Source organism: Sciurus carolinensis, chromosome 2, assembly GCF_902686445.1.
Source record: "Sciurus carolinensis chromosome 2, mSciCar1.2, whole genome shotgun sequence".
Classification (NCBI taxonomy): Eukaryota; Metazoa; Chordata; class Mammalia; order Rodentia; family Sciuridae; genus Sciurus; species Sciurus carolinensis.
Window position 1 is genome coordinate 172,984,761 of NC_062214.1, and position 13,937 is coordinate 172,998,697.

Sequence of the window (13,937 nt, forward strand, 5' to 3'; positions counted from 1 at the left end):
TTAGAACCTAGTCCCTGGATTCACGTTCTGCACCCCAATAACTGAATCTAAACCCAGTCTATTACCTTACCTTTAAACGAGGGCCCATGTTCCGAGAACCAAGTTATTCACAAAAGCAAATAACTTCTGGCTCCTTTCACTTTGTCTTCCAACTTCCACATGAAGAAAAAAGCCACAAAGCCACTGGAAAGGGTCTATCCATCAGACTTTCACTGAGTGTGTGTCACAATAAGCAGAAGGCCGGTGTTTTTGTAACGAACTGGATGAATTCCAAGGTGGAGAAATATAGCCCAAGAATATATCATTCCTGGACTTCTCTAACGCAGGGTACAATCAACTGCTAAGGGATGCATCTGTTCTGGTGTTCCAGGATCCTACCCTATAAAGAAAAAAGGTAAGTGTAATAGGTTTTTCTTTCTGAAAAGGATCCCCTCCCCCAAACAACAAAGAGAACAGGCAGTGGGAAATCTGGTACACTGAAAGTAACCAAGGTTTGGTAAACTGACCAAGTATCCCCAATTGTAACTCCACTCAAACTTCACAAAGAGTCAGTTGACTACAGTCCTTCAGCAGGGGCAAACTAGGCACAGATTTAAAGAGGGAGATGCAATACAACTTCAGTCCAGTTTCAGTTTAATGAGGTTGTCACACAAGCCCTGGAACCCAGGTGAATGAAAAATGAGACAAAAGCACCCAGAAAGCTAGGTTAGAGGTTCATACATACCATGAAAAGACTCAAGGCAATGTTCTGCTGGGAAAGAGAAGCCTGAACTACCAGCTTGTGTAATCTATTCCATTTGTGCCCATGTATTAATTTCTAAGACGTGATTAAACAAAGCTAATGTTATCTTTAAAACAGTGAAATCTACTACTACGAGTTGGGAGCAGGGGAAAAATATGAATTTTCAAAATAAAGTTACTAAGACAAGTACGGTAAAGTCAATTTGAACCCACAGAGATCTTCATGACCGACTGTTACAGAAAGGGGGTTTATTATAATACATATACAAAGAGCTAATATAAAACAAATGAGAAGACACTACTAAACAATTAATGGAAACAGTATTTTTTATAAAGTATTTTTTTAGATGTTGACAGACCTTTATTTATTTATTTTATTATTTTGTGTGTGTGTGTGTGGTGCTAGGGATGGAACCCAGGGCCTTGTGCTTGCAAGACAAGCACTCTACCGACTGAGCTATCTCCCCAGCCCCAGACCTTTATTTTTATTCTGTTATTTATATGCAGTGCTGAGAATTGAACCCAATGCTTCACATATGCTAGGCAAGCAGTCTACCACTGAGCCACAACCCCAATCCCAAGAAACAGTCTTACACATGGCAGGAACTACTCTTAGTGCTTCGTGACTCAATCCTAAGACATAAACACAATTTTCTTAACTTTATAGAGTGGAGTATAAGGCAGATAAGGTACTTTCTCAAGATTATGCACAAAAAGTAATACAGCTAAACCCAGTCAGTCAGAAATCTACGCTTTTAATGATTATTGTCTTGTCTCTCTGTTATGGGAACCAAAGAAGAAAACCCAAAATGCTAATTAGAACAGAATGGAATGAATGAATGAAGGCCTACAGATCAAATAAGTTGGCAAACTTTTATAATTAAAAATAAGAATATTCATATATTTTAACACATGGTGACAGGATTGCCAGGTACATAGCCAAAACATGGGTCAACTAGCATCTGGAACCAACTTAAAGGATTCACAAACAAAAGAATAGATCAACAAGAGATCTCTATGATTGTTACATAAAGCTTTTAAAGTGAGACTTTTAAGGAATGATAACCAAAAAATGCTTGCAAATAAAATGTTCACAAAGTGAAAAGGCAGGCATGAAATTGTTCACATTGTAGCACAAGCCTAATTTTAGAAAACTTAATACAGAAACGTAATAAAGAAAACTGAAAGAAAAACATGAAATGTTAATAGAGGTCATCTCTTGGTAAATAGAATTTTTCTTTTCTACCTGTACCTTTCAGTGTTTTCAAATTCTTTTTGTTGTTGTTGTTGTTACGGTTGTTGGTACTGGAGATTAAACTCAGGGGTGCTTTCTTTACCACTGAGCTACATTCCCAGCCCTCCCCGCCCCTTTTTTTTCCTTTTCTTTTGAGACAAGGGCTTCCTAAGTTTCCCAGGCAGGCTTGAGATTGTCCTGCCTCAGCTTCTCAACATTATAGGTATGTACCACTGCCCCTGGCTTCCAAATTCTTAATTTTGCAAGAACACATAAAAAAGTCTTTGAGAAATATGATTTTTAGGGATTTATTTTCCTAAAAAGGAGAGAGAACAGGCAAGTTACCTTTTTTCAAACACAAAAATAGTAAAAAGAAATTAAGATAAAGTGTACTGAACTTTTATTTCTCTTCATTATGATTTTAGAGGGTCTCCAACCCTGTGATCAGCAGCTTAATTATTAAGCCAAGTAACTCTTAGTTCTAATATAACCTTTACTGTCACCACCATGAACTACCATGCTTACTCCAATGCTTCAGTGTCTCTAGTGAGCTTCAGGATGCAACTCAAGCCCTACCCAACTCCACCCCTCGGCATTTTTGTAAGGATTCTACCCATGCTAGGCAGAAATCAATCACTTCCTCCTCCGTGATACTCCTATCCTGAAGATACCTCTATGACTGCATTTATTAGTCTGCATTATAATTATTTGTTTATATAGCAGTCTCTCCTAATAGACTATAGCTCCCCGAGGACACTGGCTAGGTCTTAATCTTTTGCCATCCATAGCTAGTAGGATATTTGGCCCTTCTATCTCAGGGACTGTACTCACAAGAACCCCAGGTAGTTGCTACACATGTTTAAGTTTCAGAAGAATAACCTACACTCTAGAGCAGTCTGAAAGGGGCCCAATATTTTCTATATCTACAAGCTCACAGGTCTTACAGATTACACTTTCAGGAACAAGAGTTAAATGCAGGCACCTGCAAACTACAGATGGCAGGCCAAATCTATCTGTTTTTGTAAAAACAGAATGAAAAGATCCAAGTTCATTCATTTACATATTGCCTATGACTGCATTTGCACTACAATAACAGTGCTGACTGGTTGCAGCAGAGATATAATAAAAAATGTAATAAAACAAAGCTTTATTATCTGACCCTTTATGGGAAAAGTATACCCACCCCTGGTGTAGGTATTAGTTTTGAAGCAATGTAACCACATATTTGTATGTGAACATTTCTACCAAATCAAGGCATAAAAATCATTTTCTTCTCATTCTACTATCGCTTCTTAGGAAAAGAGCTACAAACTTACAGAATTATGTTAATGTTTCTAATTTCGACTCTTATTTAAAAGTTTCATGTCAACATTCATAGCGCACTTAGGAATTTCACACAATCATTTTCCAAAGAATGTGTTTTATACAATGTACCTTGGGGATCAAATACTGTATCTTGGTTCCTAAAATTATTATAATACATATTAATGAGTCAGTCTCTATTTTTAAAGTCCTATTCTAAAAAGCTAAGAAAAAACTGACATTAATGTCCACTTCAGTATTCTGGTACTAGAGCTAAGTGGCAGCACACAGGACTTCCATAATCACCTACTGATTTCCACAAAACAAGACAGGACAAACGAAAGATAGTGCTTTCCAAGATGCAGTCTCCAGCATCCTATACCTAGAGCACCAGTCATGAGACCAGGAACATCAAATTTAAAAAATAATCACAATTAGTAAGAGGCCCACAGGTTAGAGTGGTCTAATTATGGAGGTTCCAAGAAATTGTGTACCATCAGACCCTTTGAATTATTAGTTTATAATTTCGTTGGCTTGATTTCATCCTTGGCTTATTCTCCCCACCTCAAAATACCACTATAAAAGACTGCCCGCCCACATCAAGTTTATATTCTTGAGATATTTATACAGTTGTATATTTCTGTTGTCTTAGTTCAGCCAAGTATAAGGTTTTCATTTATATTCTTTCATCAGTCAGCCTGTCCAGTCTCTTGAACATTCCTGCGGGTCTTCTGTGAACTCTCTCCAGCTGGTCCCCAGCACTCTGGTAATGAGGTGCCTCCAACTGACTGCAGCCTTCCAGGAATAGCTGAGTTAGAACCAGATGAGCTCATCCTCCTTGGTTCCATGACATAATACTCCTGAGTAGGCAATCCCCCAAATCACAGCAAGTTACTATGCTGCCATATTAGACTATAACCCCATTTCATGCCTCACAGATTTGGGTATCAGAGAATGCCAGAATGTGCTAGAAGTCAGAGAATAAGTGTCATATGTTCCTGCAACATTTATCATACCAGAAGATAAAATGAAGAAAAAAATATGCAGAAATTCCATGGATTTCTAAAGACAGAACACAGATATGCTCAAAATATTCATAGATATTTTATACTTAAGCCAAAGGGCTCTTGGGAGGCTCTGCCAAATTGTAAAGCCCTCAGGGGTTATACAACTACTACCCTGTACCACCAGAGGTGCTTGAGTCAAAAAGTTTGAAAAGCACAACACTCAACTTCCGATCAACTACTGCACACTACCATCTATGCCATACACTTACATTTTTTTTAACTTTCCCTGCCCCCGCTCTCTTTTGAAGTTGCAGATGGACAGAATGCCTTTATTTTTGTTTGTTATGTGGTGCAGAGGATTGAACCCAGTGCCTCATATGTATTAGGCAAGTGCTCTGCCACTGAGCCACACCTCAGGCCTCCGTATACTTACATTTAAATTACTTTGCTGCTGTTTCCCCCTCTCTAGATATCTATGCTTACTTTCTTTGGCTAAAATAATTTGCTAAAACTACATGATTTCATCCTGTAATTCACTGACAACCAGTTTTAGGTTCTTCTGCATCATTTACTCTTAATTGATTTCACATTTCTTGAGCATCTGCTGTATGCCAGGCTGTGTGCTAAAAGCTAAAGTGCAAGGATAAATGAGACAGGGTTCAGTCTTAACCTGTGCACTTGGTTCAACATGGGAGAGAGATGACACAATGTGGCAAGTGCCAAGAGTATGAAGAAACAAAGTGTGAAAGGCAGGGGAAGGAGAGGTAGCAGAGTTGAAAAGTCTTCACAATAGGGTCAGTGAAGTTTATTACTTCAAAATGAACAAGCATTTGCAAAAGCAAGAAGGAAAAAAAAGGCTGATATCATAGGCATAAGAACAACACCAAGTGTTAAAAAAACAAAAAAGGAGTGATGAAAAGCTCAGCATCATGAACCAGGGTGAATAATTCTCAGTCCCACACTGGTGGTTGAGAGAATAAATTTTACTGAGTGATCCTGAACAAGTTACTTAGCTCCTCTTACAGCTGCATCATATGGAAAATGGAGTGGCATTGAGAAAGGGAAGGAATCCAGTTGCTCTTGAGCAGCAAGACGTGAAGAAAAGAAAGGGAAGACTGGTTGAGAAATCAAACTCTAGACCCAGGTGACATGGTTTTATAAGAGTACCTTTGGGGATATTGCTGTATGCTGAGTTGCCAGGTTATGATGGTGGTTTGCATTAGACCACAGCAGCTCAACCTACAGTAAGTGAGGAAGATGGCTTGAGTTTACCCAAAGGACTAACTGGCTTTCCAGAAAATCCATGTGAAAACCACAGCAACAATCTAAAATACTGAAATTCCAGGGTTTCTCTCAAGGGTGATAATAATAAAAATTAGAAAAAAAAATCTTTATCAAGAACATACTGTGTGCCAGGTACTCTACAAAGTGCATTGTTTGTATTATCTCCTTTAAACTCACATCACCAGTATGAGATAAGAATATTATTATCCACTGAAAATAACCTATAAGATTAGGAAACAGAGGCACCGAGAACTAAAATAACTTGCCAATAAAGTCACTCAGTTGATAACTGAAAGAGCCAGGCAATCTAATTCCAGAACCTATACACTTAAGCAGTAATATTAATGTATCAAAGAGTCCCAAGAAGGGCAGGGAAGTATTTTTAGAAGAGGAAGAATGAGAGCTCAGAAATACTTAATTTAAAACTTTAATATGACTCTATTTTAGACATTAAGCTACAAGAAAACACGAGAGATTTTTTTAACCAAGAGAGAAAAAGGATCACACATTATAAAAGATGTAATTTTTTTATTCTTAGAAGCAACAAAATTGATGATTTGCCAGGTCAAAAAGACCAACAAGCCAGGCACAGTGGTGTACACCTGTAAACCCACTGACTCCGGGAGTTCAGGCAGAAGGACCACAAGTTCAAGGCCAGCCTCAGCAACTTAACAGGACCTTGAACAACTTAGGGAGACCCATCACGAAATAAAAAATAAAAAGGACTGGGGATGGAGCTCAGTGGTAAAGTGCCCCTGGATTCAATCACCACTACAAAAAAAAAGAAAGAAAGAAAATGACAACCAAGAACAAGAAGCATCTTTTGCCATTCTTAAGAGAAAATGAACCAAAGAGTAATAAGCACTTCTAAATTTGATGAAATCTAATTTATCAACTTTTTTCTTTTATAGTTTGTGGGGTTAGTGTCCTATTTAAAAAAAAAAAAAAATCTTGCCAGGCACAGTGTAGCACACGCCTATAATCTCAGCAGCTCAGGAATCTAAGGCAGGAGTATCACAAGTTCAAAGCCAGTCTCAGCAACCTACCAAGGCATTGAGAAACTCAGCAAGACCCTGTCTCTTCATAAAATTTTAAAAAAATTTTTTAAAAAGGGCTGGGGATGTGGCTCAGTGGTCGAATCTTTCAATCCCTAGTATTTAAAAAAATTTTTTTTCCCAACTCAGGTCACAAGGACTTTCATTTTCTTCCAATTCATCTAAGTTTCACATGAGAAAAAAATACCTCTTATCAAATTTTAACAAAATTTTTTTAACTCCTGCATTCCATTGACCCCATAATTATTGAATTTTGTTATTTCTTAGATTCTTTCAAATTCAACTTCCTACATTATCAAGCACCACTAAAGTTATAGTCTATTTCTGAATTTGAAACAATTTTTATCTTTCAAAAGATTTCCCCTCTTTAACCCAGTAAGTGGCTTACCTAAATTTAGTCAAGGTTTCAGTCCTTTGCTTCTCATCAAATGGACCAGAACCTCTGCAGTCTCAAGGTGGTTCTGAAAACAACAAAATTCCACAACCCAGAGCATGCACCTTGAGGTTCAGCCGAGGGTGATCGACTACTAAGCCTTCTGGAGTCAGGGAGTCACTTTTCTAAAATCATTCCCACCATTAATTAAGGCACTCTCACCTGGGAGGGGGCTAGAGAAAGCTAAGCAGTAAATTAAAATTAAGGCTCATAAGGTTAAGATAGCCAGACAAAAGTAATTCTACATTCATTAATTCACCTTTTTTCTTGCACCATTCTCTTTAAAACTAGTCAGAGTGCCTCACTCAAAATGAAATATATAGTATATACAAAAGCACTGTTTATATCACCTGCCCTCTAAAATGGAGTTTGCCAATCCTCAGTACAAATTTAGAATGGGAAAAAGGGATTCAAAGCTAGTAAACTCAGAGATGAAGAAATGCAATTTACCAATGCTCTTTCTTTAACCCCATGGACATCTGGGGGAAAAAAATAGAAAATTGGCTCTTTTATGTCCCTATCACATACTTTACCCTAAATCCAGAAAATATTAGGTTCTAAAATTACTGACCCACAGAGTCCTACTTGGAACTCTATGTCAGGGATTAAAGTTGTTTTTCTTTCTCTTTCTTTTTTTTTTTTTTTTTTCATTGCTTTGTTCAAATAAATGAACCTGAAAGTGCTACTTTTTAATCACAGCAAATGTAATGGTAACAGAGGTATTTAACATGTAGTAACCAGAATAAAAATGGTCTTCTAAATTAAGAATAAATTTCTTGGTTATTTTCAAAGTCATTTTTATAGAAATTGTGGCTTAATTTTTTAGAAATATCTTTCATGATACTCTGCATTATAAGATGTTTATGCTCTGCTCTTTTTCAGTCCTAAAGCAATGGTTAATTAATATTCTTCATCACAGGTAGGGGATGTAATTAAGTGGGATTGTCCTTGCCTAGTACACATGACACTGTGGGTTCAACCTCCAGCACTACAAAGGGAAAAAACAAAAAATTCTTCATCACTACTAAGTCATCTTCACTAAAGAGAACCACAGAAGCTCTGCATGTGACTTAGATACCCCTTATATAGAGGTGCAATTTCAAGCAGGAAAAGTGGTGTTCAATCACAATGAAGTATCCAGAATGAACTCCCCAAGTACAGTGTTTTCCGAAGTACAGAATTATACTATGACATTGTTTTAGGTGAAATTCCTATAAATATACTTAAAATAAAAAGTTTTTTTATGATTTCCTTTTCTATACCAGTTTTCCATATATATTAGTTAGAAATTTAAAGGAATATTGAGGAAATCACCTTTTAGCTGGCAAATGGGTGTGGCAAAAATCATGACAGTGGTGGGCAAATGACAGAAGTGTTTGGGAAACACTCACCCTTAAAAGACACGCTGATGAACAAGTTAAAACTCCAAACTCCTATGTGAACTTTAGAGAGATCCATTGCCAAGATCCTATAGATTCACATTTTCACAAATTGCTCTTTTGTCTTATTTTTTGGTATTGGGGATTGAACTCAGGGTTGTTTTACTACTGAGCTACATTCCCAGTCCTTTCTATTTTGAGACAGGTTCCTGAGGCTGACCTTGAACTTTCGATCTTCCTACCTCAGCTTTCCAAATCGCTGGGATTACATGCGTGCACCATCGTGCCCAACTAATTGGTTAATTCAAATTTCATTCTGCTTTTTCTAATTGATACTTATTGTACTCTCAGTTGACTGGATTCAAGGCTAGAGTCACATTCAGATGACAATATGGTATCTAAATCAACAAATTAACAGATTTATTTCTGGGGATCTTTTAAAAAGGAAAACTATTAGCTTCAATTTACTACTTCCTCCTATCCTGATTCTTTTTCTGCATACAAAATGGACTCTATTGTGCTGATCCACACAATTAGGACAGGCCCCCATGTTGCCAACCCATGGCAGCTTTTAAGCTTTGGTGACCCTGGGCCACTGAATCTTGGCTATAACAGGAAGATTTTAAAACTATTTCTCTGAGTCTGACAAGCTGTCTCCCTCAATAAGTCTAGGAAGTTGTTATTTCATTAACTGTGCATGAAGTGGCAGGCAAATGACCAGAACTGTAGTCCAGTGGGGTAGAAATAGAATTGTTGTACATATACTTAAAAGCTATCAAGAATTTCTGCCTCTATTATGAGTCATTACTTTCAATTCTACTCTTATTTAAATGGGAAATAAATTACACAATTTAAAGGAAGAACAATTTTTTTAATGGTGTTAGGTATCAAACACAGGGCTTCATACATACTAGGCAAGCGCTCTACCCCCAGTACAAAAGGAATAGCAATCTTAAATGAACATTTAATATTTCTTTAAGATTTCAAGATGAAAACTCAACTAGTCACAAAAATGGCAACCTAATATGACTCAATGTAAGAAAGAAATTCAACACTTACTAATTCAAAACAAAATTTCTGTTGACCTAATAATCAATGTTACCAAACAAGGACTTATTTATTTCTTCAAATGTGTATTAAGAACCTACCACATGCCAAGCAATAAGCTGTAACAAAATGAGTAAAACAGTCACCAACTCCTTAAATACAGATTAGCAAAGAAGGCAGACAAGTTAATCACTAGTTATAATTCCATGTAGTAAAATCTACGAGGTGAGCACAAGGTGCTGATGAAGCCTGGAATGGGCACCTTAATCAGGATTAGCTCTTAGCCTCTCAAGAAACTTCACAACACCTTCCTGGGAGCAAAGCCAACTCTTCACAGTTACCAGTAGTTTGGGAATCAAGGAATGGTGTAATAATATTTATTCTCATGGTCAATGACTTTTACTCTTCATCAATGATCAGAGGGGATTACTGGACCACATACATAGCACAAAAAAGCACTCATCAGGAACCTCAACCTGTTAGTAAAAATTACACATGGGCCAACTGCAATATGGTATTCTGGACTGGGTTATGGGACAGAAAAAAGAAGGTGAAAAAAAAAAAAAAGAGAGAGAGAGAAAAAGAAAAAGAAAAAAACATGAGCAGAAAAACTTGCAAAATCCAGGCTGGGGATATAGCTCAGTTGATAGAGTGCAAGCACAAGGGTTCAATCCCCAGCACCGCAAAACAAATAAAAATAAATAAAAATTTTTAAAAATTGTAAAATCCAAAGTTTGTAGTTCCACTAATAATAATGTTAATTTCTTAGCTGTAACAGCTGTACCTGGTTGTGTAAAAAGTTAACATTAGGAGAAGTTGGGTGAAAGGTGTACAGGAACACTCTGGACTATCTTTGAAACTTTTCTACAGTTTCAAAAAATTGTTCCACAACTTTTTACTTTTATTTTTTTACTTAAATATGGTTCCTCACTTAATATCCCATTCCTCCATGGGATTGTGATCATGACTTCCTAATCACTGTCCCAAATCAAGTAATGCTAGACTAAACATTTTTTTTAAATCTTTTTCAACTCCTTCCTTCCTATAAGTCATTTGCACAGCCAGGTTGGGTTTCCCTCCTCACCAAGACATGAAATGCTAGATCACACTTGGGATGTTTCAGCTGTTTTCTCTTCCTAATATATTCACCGGGGACAGGGGAGGGGTGTATATTCTTGGATTTGAAATGCCCAAAGTGGATAGACCAGACTTCTATAAGGTCATAAAGTCAGATCTGTCATGTGGCACACTGATTGTATTAATAACTATTCTACAACAGGACTGACCTGGACCACTACCAGAAAGATGAACAGGTGAAATAATTTCTCTATAATATTTCAATTCACAAATATCAATTTAATGACCTGCCATATTTGAATGTTCACAAGTCTTTCTCCAAGAAGTCTTTAAGGAATCTTTGATTATCCATGATACTTTATAAAGAATTTGTTATCAACTTAAATTGATAAATTAGTCCAATTAGTGCATGGAATGAAGTCCAAGCCAAATTATGTGTTCACACTGTGGGTCCAATGCCTTGAGTTTTTTTCTCCAGAACTACATAAAAATACAAAACAATCCTCTTACTGCTAAGAATTAAAATCGTTTCTTTTCCTTACAAGTATGTACCTGAAAACCATTACCTCCTGCTTCATCCAACAGAATCAACACCACCTCTTTCCTTCCTGTTCTCATCAAAGAATGTTATAGAGTATCTGAGTACTTTAATCTCAGATTACAAGAATCTCAGATTGCAACAAAATAACAATGCAGCAAAAACATAGCTTTCTAAGTATGTTCTCATCCCCCCATGGTATTCTCACACTAACTTAGCTCCCTATCAAATATTAACCAGGAAATCAGAAAATTTTCAGAATGAAAATTGCAAACAGCTTTTAAAAATAATTGTTAGTAAATGAATTCCAAAATTCAGGGGACGTATTTCCCGCAAAGTACCTGTCAGTGCCTGATTTTAAATGCAAATTACTATTCAATCATATGCAACTGTCCCTCTGAATGAAAATATATATGCTGCAGAAACAAAACAAAACATTTAAAGACTGATTAGTAAATTAATGAATCAGTCTCTAAATGTTTTGTTTTGTTTCTGCAGTGCTAGAGATTGAACCCAGGACCTCACACATGCCAGGTAAGCACTGTACCACTGAGCTGGCACTCCAACTGACTTAAAAAAAACTGGCAATGTGTACTTTAAAAGCTTACTGCCTAATCACCAAGAGGTTCTAATGTATCAAAAAAGTGGTTGCATTTTGATTGATTGTACACAAATTATTGGGTACATCTGTGTACAATGAAAATGCAGTCTGTAAAAATTTAAAAAAATTAAAAAATAAAACTGTATTCCATGAAGGGGAAAAAAAAAGTGGTTGCTGTTAGCTCTACCCACGAAATGACAGCTTGGCAGAGACAAGCTGTTCTGAAAAGATTAACGTCTAATGATTTCAAATGGGGTAAAGCAAAAGGTGCATACGGTATTTGTAGATACTTCAATAATAAAACTACTTCAACATCAAAAATTCAGAGCCTACGAATATGCAAACCACAAAACAATTTAAATGCATGCATGCCTAAAAGAGAAAGGAGAAGCAAGAAAAACATTAGATCTACATCCAAATCAACACAAGAAATTTTCCTGCCACTGAGCTTTTCAAGACCTGAAAACCCAATAATAAAAAGTTTTTGAAGCTTATCAACATATTCAAATTCTAAAACAGTGCAACTATATATTAAAATCCCCAGTACCTGCCCCAACACACACACACACGGCATAAAATTCTTTTTTTTTTTTTTTGTGCTGGAGATTGAACCCAGGGCTTTGTGCATGCTAGGCAAGCACTCTACCAACTGAGCTATATCCCCAACCCATAAAATTCTAATTCCACCACAGTTGGAAGAACTGTTGGGAACAACACAGAAAACACTTTGAGAGTATATTCTGTGGTAGGCATTGTTTTAGGTAACATATTATAAATGAGTATGGTAGTCCTAATAACATCCCTGTAAGGCAGATACTATGATTATCTCAGTTTTACATATGAAGAAACTGAGACACAGATTATCCTGTCCAATGTCATACAGCCAGTAAGTAAGAGGCAGAGATTTTTTTTTTAACCCATCAGTTAGATCCTAAGTTCATATTAACCAATATACTGTCTTACAGTAAGGGTTATACAGTGGTCACTTTTTTCTTTAACCGGAAAGCATTTGGGGCTTTCAAACATGATAGTATCAAGTAATAAGAAAAGCACAGGTGGGGCTGAGGGTGTAGAATGCACTGCTTACCAAGCACAATGCCCTGGGTTGGTCACCTAGCACCATTTAAAAAAAAAAAAAAAAAAAAGGGAAGCATAGGCTTTGGGATCAAACAGAACCCTGAACAAAGCCTAGGCCTCAGCTTCCCCATACCTAAAATGAATGTACTCAAAGTTACTGTGAAGGTTAAATATAAACCTATAAATATAAATATAAAAGGTAATATAAAACGCTAAGCGATAAATACAGTATACAGTATAGGGGTTCTTAGTATGAAGTTTCCAGACACTTGAATGGTCCAGGGATGAGCTTCATAGTCCACGAATCTTTTAAATTTTAAGACAAGTTGTGTGTGTGTGTGTGTGTGTGTGTGTGTGTACACGCGGGCACGTGCAAACTCAATTTTAAAAGAACTGTCCCTGGCTTTCCACAAATTTTCATGGGGTGTGAATGAGCTCCAAAAGGTGAAGACCCACAAGACTACATTGCAGATACTTGGAATGTGGGGGAGGAAGGAAACTATCTTTCCCTTCTTGTTTTCACAAATTCTCCCTTTTCCCTGAAGGAAGGCACGCCAAGCCTTAGGATAAATGCCAGTTGTTTCCACCATATTCTTGTCTTAAGGAATAGTAACATATGCAAGTTCATGTTCCCGTTTTCTAGAGATAGCCTAAAGAAGGCCCTCAAGCGATGCTTCCTCACTCTCTTCGCCGGGACGAATGCACTGTTTATTCAAGAAGAAAGGTTCTTCTAGGTGCACGAAGCACTTTGCGGCTAGGAAACCCGAGTAGGAACCAGAGCCTCGGGGTTGGACAGCGAAGACCTGATGCCCCAGCGCTGGACTATAAGGACAGTATGTTTCCCCAAACTACTAAGCAACCCAGGATTCCGATCCCCTACCCTTGTCCTCTCTCTGGGAATTCTGGTGCAGGTTGGTCTGCTGGGCTCTGCCTCGAGCTGGATGGGTGGAGAGAAACGTTACCCAAGCCAACAGTTGCAGCGAAGTCTCAGCTCCGGTGTCCTGGGAAGTGGCAGCAGTACTCAACCGAAGACACAAGCCTCAACACACCCGCCAAGAGACCTCGATTTTAGTCTCTGCCGGAGTTGAGAGCCGGCTCGGGGGTTTTTCCGTTTCTCAAAGTGGCTTCCGCTTCCGGGTTATCCTACGCCGGAAGCAGTGTG

General features: G+C 37.5%; 1 protein-coding gene across 5 annotated transcripts in view; it reads right to left on the reverse strand.

Annotated features, from left to right (window-relative positions):
- Window positions 1–13,879, reverse strand: part of Arel1 (apoptosis resistant E3 ubiquitin protein ligase 1) — a 46,392-nt gene extending 32,513 nt beyond the window's left edge. For 4 of the 5 annotated variants that reach the window (XM_047540266.1, XM_047540265.1, XM_047540264.1 and 1 more), the window contains exons 1-2: window positions 13,656–13,879; window positions 71–379 (exon numbers count right to left, since the gene is read on the reverse strand). The gene's annotated coding sequence lies outside the window, so the exon portion shown is untranslated. The remainder of the gene's footprint in view (window positions 1–70; window positions 380–13,655) is intronic. The other variant, XM_047540263.1, reaches the window with a different exon arrangement.
- Between the last annotated feature and the right edge of the window lie 58 nt (window positions 13,880–13,937).